This window comes from Jaculus jaculus, chromosome X (assembly GCF_020740685.1).
Source record: "Jaculus jaculus isolate mJacJac1 chromosome X, mJacJac1.mat.Y.cur, whole genome shotgun sequence".
Classification (NCBI taxonomy): Eukaryota; Metazoa; Chordata; class Mammalia; order Rodentia; family Dipodidae; genus Jaculus; species Jaculus jaculus.
In genome coordinates, this window is record NC_059125.1 from 28,161,947 (window position 1) to 28,183,226 (window position 21,280).

Genomic DNA, 21,280 nt, shown 5'->3' on the forward strand with positions numbered 1-21,280 from the left:
TCATAGAGGGGTTGTAAAACCTGCCCAAGGTCACCTACTAAGCAGCAGCCTGTTTCACAGCCCATGTTCTTAGACAGTATGCTCATTTCCTCTCACTTTATTATTTCACTGCTTACCATTCGATCCATCTACCCACCCATTAGTTTACCCATCCATTAATTTATATCTTAATCTCGGCATCTGTATCCTCCACAATAACCAGTGTCTTTCTATGATGCTAGAATGCAAAAAATAAAAGAGTCAAAGGCTTTTTTTTTTTCTTACCCAATACATTGAGAATTCTGAGTCCAGGGCCCACATTGCTTGAGCCTTCCTTCTCTCATCCTTCACTGTCTGTTAACACAGGGATGATTTTCTCCTTCGGCAGAGAATCCCAGACAAAATTACAGAGCAGGCTAGGAAATTGCTACCTTCAGCTCCCTTCTTTGCCTGTTTTCTCTAAAATAGGTTCTTTCTGTTGGTTGTATAAATATAAGACAGAACCCACCAGTGCTTTGATATCACGTGGGAAAATGTATCATTAGCTTGGAGCTCTGTTGGAGCAGGCTTGCTGGCCAGGATGCACTGGCATGCCTGAGAAGATTGGTTCCCATGAGAATGTATAGGGAAGTGTCACTAGGGGGTACCTGACAGTCTCCTGGGAATGGGGAAGCTGTGTTCTCTGCCTTTGTTGTTTAGTACTTCATTTACCTAATACATGTTTGCCTGTATTTCCTGTATCTCAGTTCCTAGGGAGGCTCTACTTATAATTGCCAACTGTTCTACAGGTAAGCTAGGTGGCCATACTCTCTATTAGGTGCTAGCCTAACACCTCAGACACCCCTGAGGTGCCAGTTCACCCCAGACTCATCATTCTTGTTCTGCTCAGATTTCTTTCTCTTTTTTTCTACATTAAAGTCGGATTTTTAAAATTAATTCATTACTTATTTATTTTTAGGGAGAGAGAGAAAAATACAGATAGAGATAGAGAGAATGGGCATGTCAGGTCTGTAGCCACTGCAAATGAACTTCAGATGCATGCACCCCTTTGTGCATCTGGCTTATGTGGGTATTGGAGATACTTGAACTGGGGTCCTTAGGCTTCACAAACAACCTGCTAAGCTATCTCTGTAGTCCTAAATGTCTGATTTCTGGCCATCCATTTATTTGGGCTCATAAACCAGACATTTCATTTTCCCTCATGAAGGTAACTTATAAAAGAATCCTTGTTTCATTTTTTCAAGTACGCTGTCTGAGAAGCCCTCCCTGCCTATGGAATAATGCCCTTCCAAAGGTTTTGTCCTCTGCAGGAAATACCATGGACCACTTCAGACAGGTTAAATAAGATGGTTTATATAAATTACACATCTGAAACCATCCTTTCTTTCAGTAAGCACACTATTTTGTCAAGGCATATCACCTGCAGGAGAGGTGGTAAAACACATTATATATACTTAAGAAGTGGCTTTCATTGTTTTAAAACCTCCTAATTCTCATTCAGGCTAAATTATCCACTCTGTCCAAAACCATGTTATGGATTGTCATCTCAGTCTTTTGAAAGAGTGGGATGTGGTCACAACAATAGTGTACATGCCTTCTAAGGAAAGCCAAGAGAAAATTGGCATGAGTTACACAAATATTATGGAGTTACTGAGACATGACATTTATACCTCAGGCAAAGTTGACACTGAGCAGTGGTCTCAGAGGAGCCAAGGAGAATCCAAGCTGAGAGTAAAGGGTCTCAGCCCATGTCGTACAAAACACCAACCAAATCAGAATCTCTGGAGGTAGTTCCCAGGCATCATTCCATTTCCAGGTCCCTGGGGATTTCTTTTTTATTTTTTTAAATTATTTATTTATTTATTTGGGAGCGACAGACACAGAGAGAAAGACAGATAGAGGGAGAGAGAGAGAATGGGCGCGCCAGGGCTTCCAGCCTCTGCAAACGAACTCCAGACGCGTGCGCCCCCTTGTGCATCTGGCTAACGTGGGACCTGGGGAACCGAGCCTCGAACTGGGGTCCTTAGGCTTCACAGGCAAGCGCTTAACCACTAAGCAATCTCTCCAGCCCTCCCTGGGGATTTCAATAGATCCTCAAGCTCAGAACCACTAGTTTACAACATCTGGCCCTTATTCACAACTGCTTAGCTAGGCCGCCTTCCATCAAATGGTTGGGACCAGGGAAACCCAACTTCACGACCCACCCTCCACATCCCACTCAGCTACTAAACCTACATACAGGTAGGGCTGATGCTCAAGGAAGACGTAATGTCACGACATACCAGAACACTGAGTGCAGGAGAGTCAAGGCACAGGGAAGAGAGAGATAGCAATTCACATTAAGTGGTAATCTGTGACATTCTTATGGCCCTGCTCTAAAGACAGGTACCAATCTATTACTAGGTGATATTCAACTGGAAAAGAAAAAATCTCTTAGCATGTAGGGGCATAAAGGGGACTTCTGAATTGCCAATTGTGTAGTTCTTGGAGCTTGGTGCTGGTTACACAGGTACATCTACTCTATAAAGGGTGTCCACCTGCACTTACAGAATGTGTATTTTTCTTTCTTTCTTTCCTTCTTTCTTTCTTTCTTTCTTTCTTTCTTTCTTTCTTTCTTTCTTTCTTTCTTTCTTTCTTCTTCTTCTTTTTCTTTCTTTCTTTCTTTCTTTCTTTCTTTCTTTCTTTCTTTCTTTCTTTCTTTCTTCCTTTTTTTGGTTTTTCGAGGTAGGGTCTTGCTCTAGCCCAGGCTGACCTGGAATTCACTACGGAGTCTCAGGGTGGCCTCGAACTCACAGCAATCCTCCTACCTCTGCCTCCCGAGTGCTGGGATTAAAGGCGTGCGCCACCACGCCCGGCCAAAGTGTGTATTTTTCTATACAAATGTGTTTTACAAAAAAACCTGAAGGGCTGGAGAGATGGCTTAGTGATTAAAACATTTATCTGCGAAGCCAAAGGAACCAGGTTCAATTCCCCAGGACCCACATCAGCCAGATGTAAAGGGGCTCCTGCGTCTGGAGTTCATTTGCAGTGGCTGGAGGGCCCAGTGTACCCATTCTCTTTCTGTCTGTCTCTCTAATATCTCTCTCTACTTGCAAATAAATAAAATTTATTTAAAAACTGAAAAAAGAGAGACTCTACATTGATCATTGCACAAGGGCCTTGGGTGCTATCAAAATTAAAGTCTCACTGACTGTTTATCACAGGGTTTTATAATAGCTCCACATCAGACCATCCAAATAGAAAATACTTAGTTCAATCAATTAAGATTCAGCCATGCAATGGAATACTAGGTATCTATTTAATGTTTCATATTGTTAAAAACTGTGCTGTGGACTAGGGAGATGAAGCAGTCAATAAAGTGTTTACCATGAAAATATAAGGACCCAAGTTCTATCCCCAGAACCTATGAAAAAAAAAGTCCAGGCATGGTAAAACACATTTATAATCCCAGGGCTGGGGAAGCAAAGACATTCAAATCCCTGATGCTCCCTGACTAGTCAGTTTAGCCTAATTGGTGAGTTCCAATAATAGCATAAAATATTCTGTCTCAAAAAAAGGTAGGCTGGATGGAGAGATGGATTAGCAGTTAAGGTGTTTGCATGTGAAGCCTAAGGACCCAGGTTCGATTCTCCAGGGCCCATGTAAACCAGATGCACAAGGGGGCACACACGTCTGGAGTTCCTTTGCGGTGGCTGGAGGCTCTTGCATGCCCATTCTCTCTCTCTCTCTCTCTCTCTACCTGCCTATTTATCTCTGTCTCTCTCAAATAAATAAAGAAATGAACTATTTTTAAAAAGGTGTGTGACATGGGTGGAGTGACATCTGACATTGCCTCCTGGCCTGCAAACACATGTGCATCTCCACCCCCACAAATACATACATATATGCATATACATAAAAGACTGTACCATGACATGGAAAATTGTTCAGTCTAATTTTGAAAGTAGATGATAAGACATTGTTAGATGTGCTACATATATTTTTCTATAAAAACTTTAAAAAAATAAACATACTCATACTTGAGATAGAAAATCCAGCAGAGTGTCAGATGAACCTCAAGTATTTGCTAATACTTGTTTGCCCTTGGCCAGAAAAAAAAAAAAGCTGAACTTTGTAAAACGTGATATGTCATATATCACACAATTCATCCACTTAAAGTATACAACTTGGTCGTTTTCAGTGTCCTCACAGAATTGTATAACCACCACTTCAGTCCAACTTTAGAAGAAAGGGAAATAGTGCATATTACCAATCACCCCATTCCATTCCTCCAGCCCTGGTGGCCACTAATCTACTTTCTGTCTCTATGCAGTTGTTTGTCCTGGACATTTCTTACAAATGAAATCATTCAATATATGTTTTATGTGTCTGGAATCTTTCCTTTAGCATAAAGTTTTTTTTTTTTTAAATCATCCTCACCATAGCCTGATTAGTACTTCATTCCTTTTCAGTGCCAAATAATATCCACTTGGACCATTTTATTTATCCATTCACCACTTAGCAGACATTTGGGTCGCTTCCAGTTTGGAGCTATTGTGAAGAATGCTGGTGTAAACAATCATATACAAAATTCTATGAAGATATCTGTTCCATGTCTCATTGGTACAGACCTGGTAGTGGAGCTCCTGCACCATGCAGTGAGACTGTGCTCAACCAAGTGCCTGGCCCAGCTTTATCCACTCAGCTCTCATGTATGAAAGCCCCAATTTCTCCTTAGCCACACCATTACTCATGATTGTCTTATTGTAGCCATCCTAATATATGTGAAATGATGTCTCCTTGTGGGTTTCATTTCAGTTTTTCTTTTTTGTAGACATGTGTGGTGGTTGGAATGTATGGCTCCATAGACTCAAACATTTTATTAATATTGAGCTTTCAGGCTGGAGAGATGGCTTAGCAGTTAAGGTGCTTGCCTGTGAAGCCGAAGGACCCAGATTCCATTCTCCAGGTCCCACATAAACCAGGTGGCCTATGTGTCTGGAGTTCATTGGCAATGGCTAGAGGCCCTGGTATACCCATTTTCTCTCTCCTCTCTCTCTCTCTCTCTCTCTGTCTCATTCTCCCTCTCAGTCTCAAATAAAAATAAATTTAATTTTAAAATAATAATAAAAATATGGCGCTTGCAACTTGAGTCTCTAGGGAAGAGATATGTCACTGGGAGCTGATCTTGGAATCCAGCCCTACAGTGTGTTCCTGTTCATGTTTCCTGCCTATTTGGTGGTGTCTCCCTGCTACAAAGCTATGGAAGTGAGCAACCTTCTTTTGCCCTGATGGAACATCCCCTGAATCTCTAAGCCTGAAATAAAAACAACTTTCCTCCCATAAGCTACTCCTGGTCAGGTGTTTGTCCTGGTAATGAAGGTAGCTACATGTTTATTTTTATTATCTATATTCAGTTACAAAATAATGGTTGATTTATTTTTATTGACAACTTCCATAATTATAGAAAAAAACCATGATAATTCCCTTCCCCCCACTTTCCCCTTTGCAACTCCTCCCTCCATCATGTCCATTCCCCCTCTCAAGTATTCTCTTTTATTTTGATGTCATCATCTTTTCCTCCTATTATGAGGGTCTTCTGTAGGCAGTGACAGGCACTGTGAGGTCATGGGTATCCAGGCCATCTTGTGTCTGGAAACAAAATGGTTTTTTAAAAGATATTTTATATTTATTTATTTGACAGAGAAAGAGGGAGAGAGGGAAAGAGAGTGAAAAAGAATGAATGGGTGCGCCAGGTCCTCCAGTCCCTGCAAACAAACTCCAGACCCATGCGCCCCCTTGTGCATCTGGCTAACGTAGGTTCTGGGGAATCGAACCTGGGTCCTTTGGCTTTGCAGGCAAATGCCTTAACTGCTAAGCCATCCCTCTAGCCCTATTCTGTCTTTTATTTTGATGTCATCATCTTTTCCTATTATGAGGGTCTTGTGTAGGGAGTATCAGGCACTGTGAGGTCATGGATATCCAGGCCATCTTGTGTCTGGAAACAAAATGATGTTTTGACATATATGTACACAGTGAAATTAGTACAGTCAAATAAATTAACATACCCATCACATCACAGTTATGTATTGTGTGTAAGAGCAAATTCAATACTCACTGATACCTATAGTCATCAAGTCTTCATACTGTTTAATTCACATTTTTCTGATAACTAATTAGACAGAATATCTTGTGTTCTTATTGATCATTAATGTGTCTTTTTTGGAGAAACATGTATTCAAATACATTTCCCATTTTAATGGGGTTATCTGTTTATTATAAGTTAAAAGAATGCTTTATATATGCTAGATAAAAATCTCTTATATGACTTGTAAATAGTTTGTCCTAGTGAGAGTTATTCTTTATATTCTTGTTTTTTGTGTTTTTTTTTGTTTTTTTTTATTTCAAGGTAGGGTTTCACTCTAGCCCAGGCTGACCTGGAATTCACTCTGTAGTCGCAGGGTGGCCTCAAACTCATAGAGACCCTCCTACCTCTGCCTCCCAAGTGCTGGAATCAATGGCTATGCCAGCCACCATGCCTTTATCCTCTACTTTTTAGCCTGTCTATCCTTTATATTCTTTTTTTCTTTTTTTTTGGTTTTTTGAGGTAGGGTCTACTCTAGACCAGGCTGACCTGGAATTCACTATGGAGTCCCAGGATGGCCTCGAACTCACAGCGAACCTCCTACCTCTGCCTTCTGAGTGCTGGGATCAAAGGTGTGTGCCACCATGCCCTGCTATCCTTTATATCCTTGATGGTTGTTTGTGTTAGCTTGAATGTAAAATGCCCCCCATAGGTTCATGTATTTGAATACTTGTGGGTTCGCAGATCGTGGCCCTCTTCTGGGAGGTTATGGAAACTTTGTATGGCATTGTAACAAAATGTTGTCATCTACAAAGTTCACACTTGAGAGATTAAGTTTACAGATCCCATACTCCCATGAGGTCTGTCTCTGCTTTTTAAAAAATTATGTGTGTGTGTGTGTGTGTGTGTGTGTGTGTGTGTGTATTATTGACAACTTCTATACTTACAGACAACAACCCATGATATTTCCCTCCCCTCCCCAACTTTCCCCTTCACAACTCTGGTCTCCATCATATCCCGTCCCTCTTTTTTTTAAATTTTTTAAATTTTTATTAACATTTTCCATGATTATAAAAAAAAATCCCATGGTAATTCCCTCCCTCCCCCCCGACAGTCTTTCTCTTAAATTGATGTCATCATCTTTTTCTCCTATTATGAGGGCCTTGTGTAGGTATTGCTAGGCACTGCAAGGTCTTGGATATTGAGGCTAATTTCTGTCTGGACAGTTGTATGTAAGGAGTGGTACTCTTCCTTTGGCTCTTACATTCTTTCCATCACCTCTTCCGCAATGTACCCTGAGCCTTGGAGGGTGTGAGATGTTTCAGTGCTAGACACTCTCCTGAACCTTCTTCTCAGCACTATGTTGCTTTTTGGGTCATCCCAGTGGTCATCGCCATCTGAAAAGAGAAGCTTCTCTAACCAGAAGTGAGGTTAGCATTAATACATGAATATGAACATTGAGTGTAGTGCTTTCAGGGCAATTTGGTGATAGTTATATATGCATTTATCCAGACAAGAGCAGGCTTTATACCCCTAAGGGTCATGATCTCCCCTGCCATAGACTTTTGATTAGGTTTTCAGTACCAGGGATATATTCCCTCCCATAGAGCAGGCCTTTAGTCCAGTTAGAGAGCGTTGTTTTCCCCCAGAGCAGACATGCCATTATTGCATTCGTTCCGTCATTTGGCCTGTCTGGCTTCCAGGTCCACTGTTTTCATAGCTGATGACTTCTGACTCCCATAAGATTGCATACAGTGCAGCTTTTCCCAGCTTTCAGTTGGCTGGTCTACAGGGAGAAGGTTTTCTGCTCAGCACCAGCTTGATTTCTCAGTGACTTTGATGCTCAGGCATGTGAAGTCTTCAGCAATAGGGTCTTACTATCTCTTTCTCAAGGGAAACCAAGGGGCTTGGCAATAGCCTGTAATGTTTTGGATGCAACAGGGAACTCCCTGGCCAATAACTCACTGGAAGGTATCCCATCCCTGGCACTGAAAATTTTCTAGTAACAATCTATGGCTTCTGGATGTGTCATTATTCAAGAAAGTAGATTTTCATATGTCTCATTCAGAATATCTTGAATTTTGATTGACACTCCCCCCATCCTTCTTTTACACAATCTCTTCCCCTGACCTTGCTTCAGCCTTTCCCCTCCCTGTAATCTGTTCTTCTACTTACATATATACAATACCATCCCCTAAAGTCCTTCCCTGGCCTCCTTCCTTTATAGTCTTTTTCTGGCTTACTGGCCTCTGCTACCAACTTTTTGGTTCTAGCTCACATGCAAGTCTATACATTTGTAGCTAGGATCCACATATGAGAGAAAACATTTGACGTTTGGCTTTCTGGGCTGGGGTTACCTCACTTTCCAGATTCATTCATTTCCCTGCAAATTTCATAATTTCACTTTTATTTACCATTGAATAGAACTCCATTGTGTAGATGTACCACATCTTTATTATTCATTCATCTGTGGAGGGACATCTAGTATGATTCCATTTCCTAGCTATTGTGAAGAGCAGCAATAAACATGGTTGTGCAAGTATCTCTAAGGTAGTGAAGAGAGTCATTAGGATCTATGCCTAGAAGTACTACAGCTGGATCATATGGTAAATCTATTTTTAGCTGTCTCAAGAATCTCCACACTGATTTCCACAATGGCTGTACCAGATTACATTCCCACCAACAGGATAGAAGGGTTCCCCTCTTTCCACATCCTCACCAACATTTATTGTCATTTGTTTTCTTGATGGTAGCCATTCTGACAGGAGAGAGATGGAATCTCAAAGTAGTTTAATTTGCATTTCCCTGATGGCTAAGGATGTAGAACATTTTTTTAGATGTTTATATGCCATCTGTATTTCTTCCAGTGAGAACTTTCTATTTAGTTCCATGGCCCTTTTTTTTTCTTTCTTTTTTTTTTTTTTTGGTTTTTCGAGGTAGGGTCTCACTCTAGCTCAGGCTGACCTGGAATTCACTATGGAATCTCAGGGTGGCCTCGAACTCATGGCAATCCTCCTACCTCTGCCTTCCGAATGCTGGGATTAAAGGCGTGCACCACCACGCCCGGCTCCATGGCCCATTTTTTAATTGGGTTGTTTGATTTCTTATTGTTCTGTTTTTTGCTTTCTTTGTATATTCTGGATATTAATCCTCTGTCAGATGTGTAGCTGGCAAAGATTTTCTCCCATTCTGTAGGTTGTCTCTTTGCTCTATTTACAGTGTCCTTTTCTGTCCAAAAGCTTTGTAATTTTATAAGATCCCAGTGATTAGTGGTTTTATTTCCTGAGCAACTGGGGTTATATTCAGAAAGTTTTTGCCAATACCAATATGTTGAAGGGTTTCACCTTCCTTTTCCTCTAGAAATTTCAGGGTTTCAGGTCTGGTATTTAGGCCCCTGATCCACTTGGATTTGATTTTTATGCATTGAGAAAGACAAGGATCTATTTTCATTCTTCTACATATAGATATCCAGTTTTCCCACCACCACTTGTTGAAGAGGGTGTCTTTTCTCCAGTGAATATTTTTGGCATTTTGGTCAAAATTCAGATGGCTGTAACTGCCTGGATTAACAACTGGGTCCTCTTTTCTGTTTCATTGATCTACATGTCTGTCTTTGTGCCAATACCATGTTGTTTTTGTTACTATGGCTTTGTAATATAGCTTAAAATTGGGTATGGTGGTACCTCTAGCCTTATTTTTGCTGCTTAAAATTGTTTTGGCTACTAGAGGATTTTTGTGCTCCCAAATGAATTTTTGGATTTTTTTTCTATTTCTGTGAAGAATGCCATTGGAATTTCAATGGGGATTGCATTAAATGTGTAGATTTCTTTTGGTAAGATTGACATTTTCACAATCCAAGAATGTGGGATGTCTTACCATTTCCTTGTGTCTTCTGCAATTTGTTGCTTGAATGTTTTTAAATTCTCATTGTAAGTGTGAAAAGTTGAAAGAAATGGATGATTTCCTTCATTCATATGCCCTATCAAAGTTAATTCAAGATGACATAATCCATTTAAATAGATCTCTGTGCTTTTTAAAAAAAATCTTTCACTTTAGGGCTAGAGAGATGGCTTAATGGTTAAGGTGTTTGCCTGCAAAGCCGAAGGATCCTGCTTTGATTCTCCAGGACCCATGTTAGACAGATGCACAAGGAGGCGCATGAGTCTGGAGTTTGTTTGCAGTGGCTGTAAACCCTGGCACGCCCATTCTCTCCCTCTCCCTCCCTCCCTGTCTTCCTCTCTCTCTGTTTCTTTCTCTCTCAGATAAATATATAAAATATATTTTAAAAATTTTCACTTTAAATAAACTTTGTTCTACTTTGCCCTTTAAAAAAAGTCCACACTTAGCCGGGCGTGGTGGAGCACGCCTTTAATCCAAGCACTCGGGAGGCAGAGGTAGGAGGATCACTGTGAGTTCGAGGCTACCCTGAGACTACATAGTGAATTCCAGGTCAGCCTGAGCCAGAGCGAGACCCTACCTTGAAAAACCAAAATGGAAAAAAAAAAAAAGTTCACACTTAACTGGGTGTGGTGGCTCATGCCTTTAATCCCAGCACTTGGGGGGCAGAAGTTGGAGGAGGATCACTGTGAGTTCAAGGCCACCCTGAGTCAACAGAGTGAATTCCAGGTCAGCCTGGGCTAGAGCGATTCCCTACCTTGAAAAAACAACCACCAAAAAAAAAAAAAAAAAAAGGAAGAAAAAGTCTACATTTGATAACCATTCAATTTAAGATTTTGTGTTGGATTCCATACATAGCTATCCTGGGCCACATATGACGTCTAGGCCTGAGGTTGGAAACCCTGGCACAATGTGTTTTTTCACCCTGCAGTAGACTATCTTGGGCTTGTTCACATGGTGGTCTTCAAGTTCCAAGTTCTAGCGCTCAAGTATTTTCTAAGTGTCTACCTGTAGCACATTTATTAATTTCCTATTGATGAAAGGAATTAACATAGACAATCCCAAATTTAAGAGCTGGAGAAACAGACTATACCCATTAGAAGGGAAACATTTGTAGACACAGCTTTTATGGAGGATGCAAAATAAAGAGCTTTTCTTTCTTTCAGGCAGTTTATAACATCATTGAGAACAGCCATTCATTCAACAAATACTTACTGATCACTGTGTTGGTCTGTTTTATCCTTCTATAATGGAATATCACTGAATGGGTAACTTACGATAAACAGAAATTTATTTCTCACAGTACTGGAGGATGAGAAGTACAAAGTTGAGGGACTGATATCTAGTGAGTACCTTCTTTATGTGCCATCCCATAATGGGAGGGAATAATGAAGGAAGGAAAGATAGGAAAGGGAAGGAAGAAAGGAGGGTAGATGGAAGGAAGGAAGGAATAATGGCATCAGGTCTACTCATGAGGGCACAACTAGGGCTAGGGAAATGGCTCAGTAAATCATGTACTTGAGTTCAGAATTCATATAAAGTCAGAAGCCATACCAGGCACCCGAAATCCCAGTGCACCTGTGGCAAGGAGAGAATTAGGAATAGGATAGTCTCCTGGAAACTCATAGGCTAGCTAGCCTGGTGAACAATGAAAGACTCTGCCTCAAACAAGGTGGAACATGGGAGCCAACACCCAGAGTTATCTTCTGATCTCTATTTGTGACATGTATGTACTTACGCTCACACACACATGAACAGACACACCAAAAAATTGAATGTGGGCTTGGTTTTTTTTAAAAAAACATCATGTTATGAATGAGATAACTCAGTCTTGGAGGTCAGATTAAAAACTGTAATGAAGGGAAACCTGGGCCAATGTACCCTGTGCATGGCATGGTTCTGAATTTTAGTTGAAAGTCAGAGTCATTTCTTCATGGCTTTAAAAGAAATATAAGTTTATTTTTACTTCTTTATTTGAGAGAGAGAGAGAGAGAGAGAGAGAGAGAGAGAGAGAGAGAAAGTGTGAGCACACCAGGGCCTTTTGTCTCTGCAGGCAAACTCCAGACATGTGCGCCACCTTGTGCATCTGGGTTATGTGTGTTCTGGGGAATCAAACCTGGGTCCTTTAGCTTTTCAGGCAAGTGCGTTAATCTCTAAGCCATCTCTCTAGCCCTTCTCCATGGCTTTCTTGCTGCATCTGTGCCATAGGCCCATTGCCAAAGGGGGCTAAAGCTGGGAGCACTGAAGAGCACTGTCTGTGCCAAGAGCCCAGGCTCATGCACTGACCTGGTGCCATCTAATAATAATAATATAATAATAATTAAGAAAACAGCCAGACGTGGTGGTGTACACCTTTAATCCCAACACTCAGGAGGCAAAGGTAGGAGGGTTGCCATGAGTTTGAGGCCATATTGAGATTACATAGTGAACTCCAGGTCAGCCTGAGTGAGTCCTTTCCTTGAAAAACAAACATGTCACCTCCAATTCATCTGTGTCTTCTCTGTGCTCAAGTAGATCTGGTTTGTGCACATCTATTAGAGCCAAAATACAAAGATAAATAAGTAGACAATAAGTATTTTTAGGTATAGCAAGGAAGCTGGACATGCCTACAGTGAGAAGAGAGGCAGAGATAGAATCTTCTGGAAGCCCACACACCAGCTAGCCTGGCAAATATAGTGGTGAATAATCATATACCCTGCCTCAAAAAAAGTGGAGGGCAAAGACCAACACCCAAAAGTTGTCCTTTTACATCAATATGCACACAGTGGGATGCATGTGAAGGCACTCACAAAAAAAGGAAAAAAAAAAACAGCATAGCAAGGGCTGGACATATTCTAGGAATTTTCCATAGAGTGAGATCATTCGGAATAGCCTGGAAGAGGCCCTTGGGAAAGTTAGGATGGACAGAATGTGGATGAAAATAGGGTAAGACACACATTAGAAGTAGGAAGAGGATGGACAAGTACAGGAAGTTGGGTGCAGAACAGAGGGTTCTTAAGGGATGGGTGAAGAAATTTGTACTATATTCAAGAGAACAAAGCCTCCAGAGCAGTGAGGCACATTGATGTCTTGGGACCTGAAGAGAACAGCTACAGAATGCTTCAAAAGAAACAGGGTAAGTGAATGAATATCATGGAGGCCAAGAGGTAGAAATTAATGACAGCTTATATGTGTTAGGGACAAGATACTTTTTGAGTGTGTATGTGTATGAGTGAGAGGGATGTACACACATGAATGCCTGGGGCACATATGTATGGGCAAATGCACATGTATACACTTACATGTGGAGGCCAGAGTTCAACCTCAGGCATTGTGTAGGTTACTTGTTTGTTTCTGGGACAAAATACCTGACAAAAAGCAGCTTGAGGAAGGAAAGGGTTTATTTCAGTTTACAGTTTTGAAAGGATGTCTATCAGGGTGGGAGCAGAAATCAGCAATATATCCTCACATCAGCACACAGGAATTAGAGAGAAATTAATGCTGGGACTCAGCTAACTAACTTTCTCCTTTTTTTCAGTCTGTAAGGGGGAAACTGAGGTTCTGGGGTGCTTCTGGAACCCCAAGCCCTGAGTTCATATCTGCAAACTAACCAAAGAACTAGCAATTCGAGATTCAGGAGAATGATTTTTTAAATACATTTTATTCAGATTTCACAAAGGAGTGTGGAAAGGGGATGGTGAAGAGGTAAGGGGATAAAGTGGGGAGAAGAGAAGTACACCACATGGAGCCCAAAAGCCCATGTGGTCCACGTGTAGCTCAGGAGTCCATGTGACCAGATAGGGATCTGGGGGAAAAAAGCATACAAAGAAAAGAAAAAGAAAGTTCAAGGAGCTCCTGCCATGTGGGGAGTTGGAGAGGATAAAGAACCCATGAGGAGACTAAGGGCTAGGAGCCCCCTCCTGGCTGGGCCTGGGCTAGGGCCTGGAGCAAGCCAGTTCAGGCCCAGTTGAGGGAAAAACTCACGCACAGCTTGAAGCTCCCAAGTGATCAGAGAGCAAGGGACTGCTCTCCCCTTGCAAAGGTATTTATAACCTTAAGCTAGGGGCTGTCTCAGGAAGAGATTAGTTCTGGCACCCAAGTTCCTGGGGCTGAACTTGACCAACCACAATGTTTAAGTCCTATGAAAGACCTCCCTCCCAGGAGGGGTGCTGACTGAAAAATAGTTATTTATAACTAGGCAAGAGATTAAAAAAAAAAAAAACAACTTTCCTGCCCTTTTACCTTCATGGGTCCAGTCACCCTAACCCTACGCGCCCTCCTCAAGTCCATGATCCCAACCCACAGAATGGTACCACCCAGTTAGGGTGAGTCCTAATCTAGAAAAATCCCTAATGGGCATGTCAAAACATTTGTTTAGGGCTGGAGAGATGGCTTAGCGGTTAAGCGCTTGCCTGTGAAGCCTAAGGACCCCGGTTCGAGGCTCGGTTCCCCAGGTCCCACGTACAAGGGGGCGCACGCGTCTGGAGTTCGTTTGCAGAGGCTGGAAGCCCTGGCGCGCCCATTCTCTCTCTTTCCCTCTATCTGTCTTTCTCTCTGTGTCTGTCGCTCTCAAATTAAATAAATAAAAATTTAAAAAAAAAAAACAAAAAAAAACATTTGTTTAAATGATGATTCTAAATCCTGTTGACAACCAGAGGTTAACCATCCCAAGTGTCTTACTCAGTTCCTCTCCACCTTATTGTTTGAGACATGGTGTCTCAGTAAACCTAGAGTTCCTGATTCAGCTAGACTAGTTAGTCAGTTGAACCCCAGGTATTCCCTGCCTCTTCCTCCCCAGCACTGGGATTATGGGCACAAATCACCATGCCCAGCATTTTCATGTGGGTGCTGGGAATTCAAACCCGGATCCTCATGCTCACATGGCAAGCAGTTTACGCAGCCCTTAGACACTTTTGTGAAGTTATTTACACTCACTATAATCCTAAAGATAGGTTTTCATAGCTACATCGGTAAGGATAGCAATTCACAGATAAGTTAGGTGACTGGCTATATTAATTCATCAGGTCCTTCATGAAGCAGAGGCTAAGGGGGATGGAGAAGAGAAATGTCTCTGAGGGGTTCAGAGGGAGGGGCCAGGGGAATGCAGGACATGCTTCCAGAAGGTAAAGCCATCTGATGTGACAGTCCAGTCTGACTCTCATGGAGAAAACAGGGAAGGAATTAGGACTGGGAAAGGACAGTCTCAGATTATGCCCCAGTTTGAGAAACATCTCAACCTGACCTCAACCCAAAGGGCCCTGCAGGATCTAGGGCAGCCCTCAATAATGTTCCCGAAGCAAGGGGCCTGAGTAACATGCTTTCAAGGCTACTACCATAGCCTAAAAATACATAGCCAGTAACTAGAGTAGGGCTAGAATCTGAACAAGGACCTTGCTGACTCTAAATCCCACCAATTGTCACTGGACTATATACCTATGGTCATCGGAAGACAAGCCTTTCAAATTGCCCATTCATGCTTAAGGCTTTTCCCACCCCAAGAAGGGCAGTATTGACAAAAGGAACACTATGTTTTGAATTTTCTCATTTCATCTGCAGGACCTGTGTATACTCCCACAGCGCAAACATAAAATCAAACTCTAACTGGATAACATGCAATTTTATGAAGAGATCTGGAAGATGAGAAAACTTTACATCCTATTTTTTCTATTCTCACCCACAAGACCATTTCCCACAAGACCTTACAAATCCACAAATATTATTGAGCATTTTAAATATTTTTTTTTTATTTCTTAGACAGAGAGAAAGAGAGAATGGGTGTGCCGTCTAGCCACTGCAAACAAACTCCAGATGCATGCGCCACCATGTGCATCTGGCTTACTTGGGATCTGGGGAATTGAACCAAGGTCCTTAGGCTTTGCAGGCAAGTGCCTTAACTGCTAAGCCATCTCTCTAGCTCATTATTGAGCATTTTGACTCTGCATTAGGTATTAGGTCTACTACATGAATATGATGGCATGGTAGAAGCAGCCCAGGTTAACAGCAATCATGAAAAATTATGGATAAGGTTGTGAGGGAAAATACAAGATATCCTCAGAAGGAAAGCTGGAGAGACCCAGTGGAGGCAGAGGCATGGTGAGGTGCCAAAATGTCTAAAGCAATGGACATCCCAGGGAAGGATGATGTCTGGGTGAGTGGGTCAACGTCTACCCAAAGTGTGTGTTGTTGGCTCCTTTGAGCATGAAACAGCTGGAAAGCAGGCCTCTGCAGTTGATTTCTCTTCTGAGGGCCCTGTTTATATACTCCAATGGACTTAGCACATCATTTTAAGGAGGGGGTGTTACTTGACTGCCATGTTTATAGCATTTGAATTCCTAATCCCTTGCAATTGGTTTGAAAGCATGCAAATAAAATAAACATACCACATGGTTTTAAGCTTATCACCCCTCCCCACAGGAATCAACGAGATTTAAGCTTCCTATCAGCTGGTTGTTCCAACTATTGCAGTTATTATTAAAACCCACCTATTTCATGCTGCAGGTTGGGAAGATGCAGGGGGTGATCTCAGATTATACTGTTTAAAGGCTATAAAGCTCCCCTATATCCTGGTTACAAAATGCTTGCCTTTTGGGTGACTGGCTGTTTTTGAGGCTCACTTGTCATATTGCTTATTCAGGCTGGAAATCATTAAACAAAATGATAGCTCTTGGTTGAAGAGACCATCATCCAAAAACAAAATGCTTCTTGCTACTGAGTGCTCATCAGTTTCTTGCTCCTATTAAAAAAAAAACCATTCTTTTCTCATGTGAAAGCCCACAAGACCAAGCTTTTATTAAACAAATTCAAAACACTTGCCAATCATCACCTTGTTAATACTCACACTCTTCTATGTTAAACAAGGACAAGTGTCATTACATCACACTGGGCCAAGACCAGAAAGAGTGCAGTTCAGTGAGCAATTATAGGTTTTACAGGAGCACACAGGGCACTCAATTCTTGCTGAAGTATCAAGGTTGGATCATGGATTAATAGTGTTCTAATGCTGGAATTTTTTTTAAATTATTTATTTATTTATTTGAGAGCGACAGACACAGAGAGAAAGACAGATAGAGGGAGAGAGAGAGAATGGGCACGCCAGGGCTTCCAGCCTCTGCAAACGAACTCCAGACGCGAGCGCCCCCTTGTGCATCTGGCTAACGTGGGACCTGGGGAACCGAGCCTCGAACCGGGGTCCTTAGGCTTCACAGGCAAGCGCTTAACCGCTAAGCCATCTCCCCAGCCCGTAATGCTGGAATTTTTGTAAAGACAGAGAGGTAGGGTTTCAGAGCAAGTGCTGTGCAATTGTCCAGGATTCAGCTCAGATGGAAGCTCTGATCGGTACCCATTTGGCAAGGTTCTGAAACCCTTTAGGACAGGTCCCCTCCGTCCTAGTTGCAATGAGATTTTACAAACAGTTCTAAAAGTTTATGCCATGATGTGTCTAAGCAGCTTTATTAGAAAATGTCTGGCAGTGACTAATTGGAAGAGTTTTCGAGTAGGTTCAATTCCTATGCTAGCATCATCCCTTACTGTGAATTTAGTAATTCTGATACTGAAATACCATGTGCAGCCTGGTCATTGAAATCAGAAATCTCCAGAATTCCTGATACAGTGTTTTAGATCCTGTTCTGCCATTGTAAAAACTTGATAGTTATCAGAAATATCTCTAGACGGGTAAATGAATAGAAATATCACTGAAAACAAAAATATCACATGTATGAATGTTCACAGAATTAACTGACAGTCTGGCCATTTCCATTGCATAATAGAAAATGGTAAATATTGGGCTGGAGAGATGGCTTAGCGGTTAAGCGCTTGCCTGTGAAGCCTAAGGACCCCGGTTCGAGGCTCGGTTCCCCAGGTCCCACGTTAGCCAGATGCACAAGGGGGCGCACGCGTCTGCAGTTCGTTTGCAGAGGCTGGAAGCCCTGGCGCGCCCATTTTCTCTCTCTCCCTCTATCTGTCTTTCTCTCTGTGTCTGTCGCTCTCAAATAAATAAATAAATAAAAATTTAAAAAATATAAAAAAAGAAAATGGTAAATAATATACAATTATTCTTCTCTTTGTTTATTTTTATTTTTAGCAAGAGAGAGAGAGGGGGAGAGAGAAAGAGAGAATTGGCACACCAGGGCCTCAGCCCCTGCAATTAAATGCTAGATGTGTGCACCACCCAGTGAGCATGTGTAACCTGTAACCTTGCACTTGCGTCACCTTGTGCATCTAGCTTATGTGGGATCTAGAAAGTAGAACATGGGTTCTTAGGCTTTGCAGGCAAGCACCTTAACCACTAACCCATCTCTCCAGGCCTATTCTGCTCTTTTCTTATTCTGAAGGGGAAATAGATGATGTCATGGATTTTTGGGGTCCTAGAATTAAGACAAACTTTCCTTCTAGTGAAGCTTTAGCTGAGCTATATAGAGAATATCTAGGAACTATCTAGAGACTCATATTTCCAGTAATAGATTGCTTTGTGTCCTTTTCATTAAGGATATCCATTTTGTAGATCTCTACTTTAAAACTAACAATTACATATAGCAAAAACTCTTTTTTTTTTTTTTTGGGAGAAAAAAGCCTAAATGGTGGTTTTTATTCCATTCATCAAATACAAACAAGCAACACTGCTATGGTAAAAAGAAAAAAGCATATATAGAGAAGCAAAGACTGAAATGTGACTATAACAAACATGAACATCATTAACTTTATGAGAAATTAATTCAAATTACATCTGTCTTGACTTTAGCTCTCAAAGAAAACATACCCAGCTATAAAGTCCTTTAGGAAGTAGAGGCATTAAACTATGTCATGTATAGATCAAACCCAAGCCCATGAAACACAACTATTTACACAGCTATAACATGTATTAACACATTTTTTGATTGCTTAATATATGGAATCTTGAGAGTAAAAACCATGTTTTCATATGAAGACAATGGATAGAATGTACAGCATTCAATATAAATTCTATCAGATTCTCACCTAACATCAACAACCCCACCTCTAAGGTTCATGCATGTTATTTAAATGCCCCATAGCCTTCTTTTTACTTTCTAAGACAGGATCTCACTAAGTTGCCCAGATTGGCATCGCCTAACACCTACTTCCACTAACTTCTACAATTTCTACTTGAGCAAAATAGAATAAGTATGTGTGAATGAGTGAAAAATAAAAATAAAAATTGACACATGCAGTTACCCAATACCATCCTACTTGCTGTTACAGTTAATAACCTAGAGTTACTTTGAGATTATTAAAGCAAATGAGATCATCAGGCTCAAGTTATCACTGTGCACAACCAAAACACAATTCAGGGTAATCAGTGAAAAAGAATTTAAATTTAATCAGTTAGAAACTGCCAAATAATTTCTAGCTAGGGAGTTTCCACACTTACTAACTCCTGTTTATCTTACTTCCTCTTTGGGCCTATAAATGTTCATTGTCCATGCAACTGTGGAGTGCAGTGCTCTGAGTCTCTGCCTCTTCATGCTGCCCAATTCATGAGTTTTTTTTTTAAAAAAAAAAAAACAAAACTTACTTTTGTAAAAAGCTTTATTCTTTTTTTAAAATTTTTATTAGCATTTTCCATGATTATAAAAAAATATCCCACGGAAGTTCCCTCCCTCACCCCACATATAGCAAAAACTCTTAAAATGAATGAATTCAACAAGTTTGCAGGAGCAAAGTCAATACAAAAAAACTGGTTATGTTTATATATACTAAACAATCTGAAAATGAAATTAAGAAAGCAAGTTCATTTACAATGAAATCATAAACAAGACTACTTATGAATAAATCTAATAAGGAGGTGAAAGACTTTCATACTGAAAACACATTATACTGATGAAATATAGTAAAGAAGACAAAAATAAATGGGAAGACATACTGTGTTCATGGATTATAACATTTAATATTGTTGAGATGAGTTGTCAATGCTAATCAAATTAATCTCCTCATTTAATGTCATCTTCATCAAAACCCAATGACTTTTTTTTCAGAAATAGAAAACTATCCTAAAATTTATATGGAAGCTTAGGTAGTACCAGATATACAAACAAATTTGAAAAAGAGCAAATTTGGATGACTCACACTTCCTGATTTCAAAACACATCACATAGCTAAATTAATCAAAACCAGTGGAGTGCTACTAGTATAAAGACAAACATGGACAAATGAAATCTCCAAGAAATAAACTCATGCCCAACATTATGAATCATCCGAGAAATGAGACTCAAAAACATAATATCACCTTTCTCATTAAAATAGTCACTATCACAAATTAAAATAAAAAACCCACAAAGCCAGAAAATGTTGATGGTATAGGAAAATGTGAGTGCTTGTGTATTGTTGACAGGAATATAAAACGAGGATGAAAAATTAAAAATAAGGGGATGGAGAAATGGCTTAGCAGGTAAGAGCATTTTCCACAAGTGTGAGAACATGAGGCCTTCTGAGTTAAAAAAAAAAAAAAAAGTACTCAAATTCATAGGCTCAGAAAGTAGCATGGTTGTTGCAAAGGCAGGGATGGGGCATAATTTGTTTAGTTGGTACAGAGTTTTAAACTGGGAAGCTGGGCTGGAGAGATGGCTTAGCGGTTAAGCGCTTGCCTGTGAAGCCTAAGGACCCCGGTTCGAGGCTCGGTTCCCCAGGTCCCACGTTAGCCAGATGCACAAGGGGGCGCACGCGTCTGGAGTTCGTTTGCAGAGGCTGGAGGCCCTGGCACGCCCATTCTCTCTCTCTCTCTCCCTCTATCTGTCTTTCTCTCTGTGTCTGTCACTCTCAAATAAATAAAAAAAGTAAATAAATAAACTGGGAAGCTAAAAAGATTTTAGAGATGTGTTTCACAACAATGTGAATACATTTAACAGTCCTGAACTATATGCTTAAAATGACTAAGTTGGTAAATTTTTAGTGTTTCACCATAAAAAGGCCAAAATTTCCTATACTTCAAAAACTATTAGCCACAATTCAAGTATGGTAGCTCAGACCTATAGTCCCAGCACTTGGGAAGGTGGGGTAGGAAGATTGTCATAAGGTCAAGGCCACTCTGGGATCCAAAGTGAATTTCAGGCCAGCTTGACATACAGAGTGAGATACTGTCAAGAAAGATAGAGAGGGGAATAGAGGAAAGGGAAAGGAAAAGAAGAGGAACAGGGAAAGGAGAGGGAGGGAAGGAAGGAAGGAAGGAAGGAAGGAAGGAAGGAAGGAAGGAAGGAAGGAAGGAAGGAAGGAAGGAAGGAAATGAGAAGAGAAGGAAAGAGAGAAGGGAGAAGAGGGAGAAATGAAGAAAAGAGAAAAAATAACAAAAAGGTACACATCAAATTCAGAGATCTAGTACAAAAGTTCAGAATATTAGACATTTGAATATTG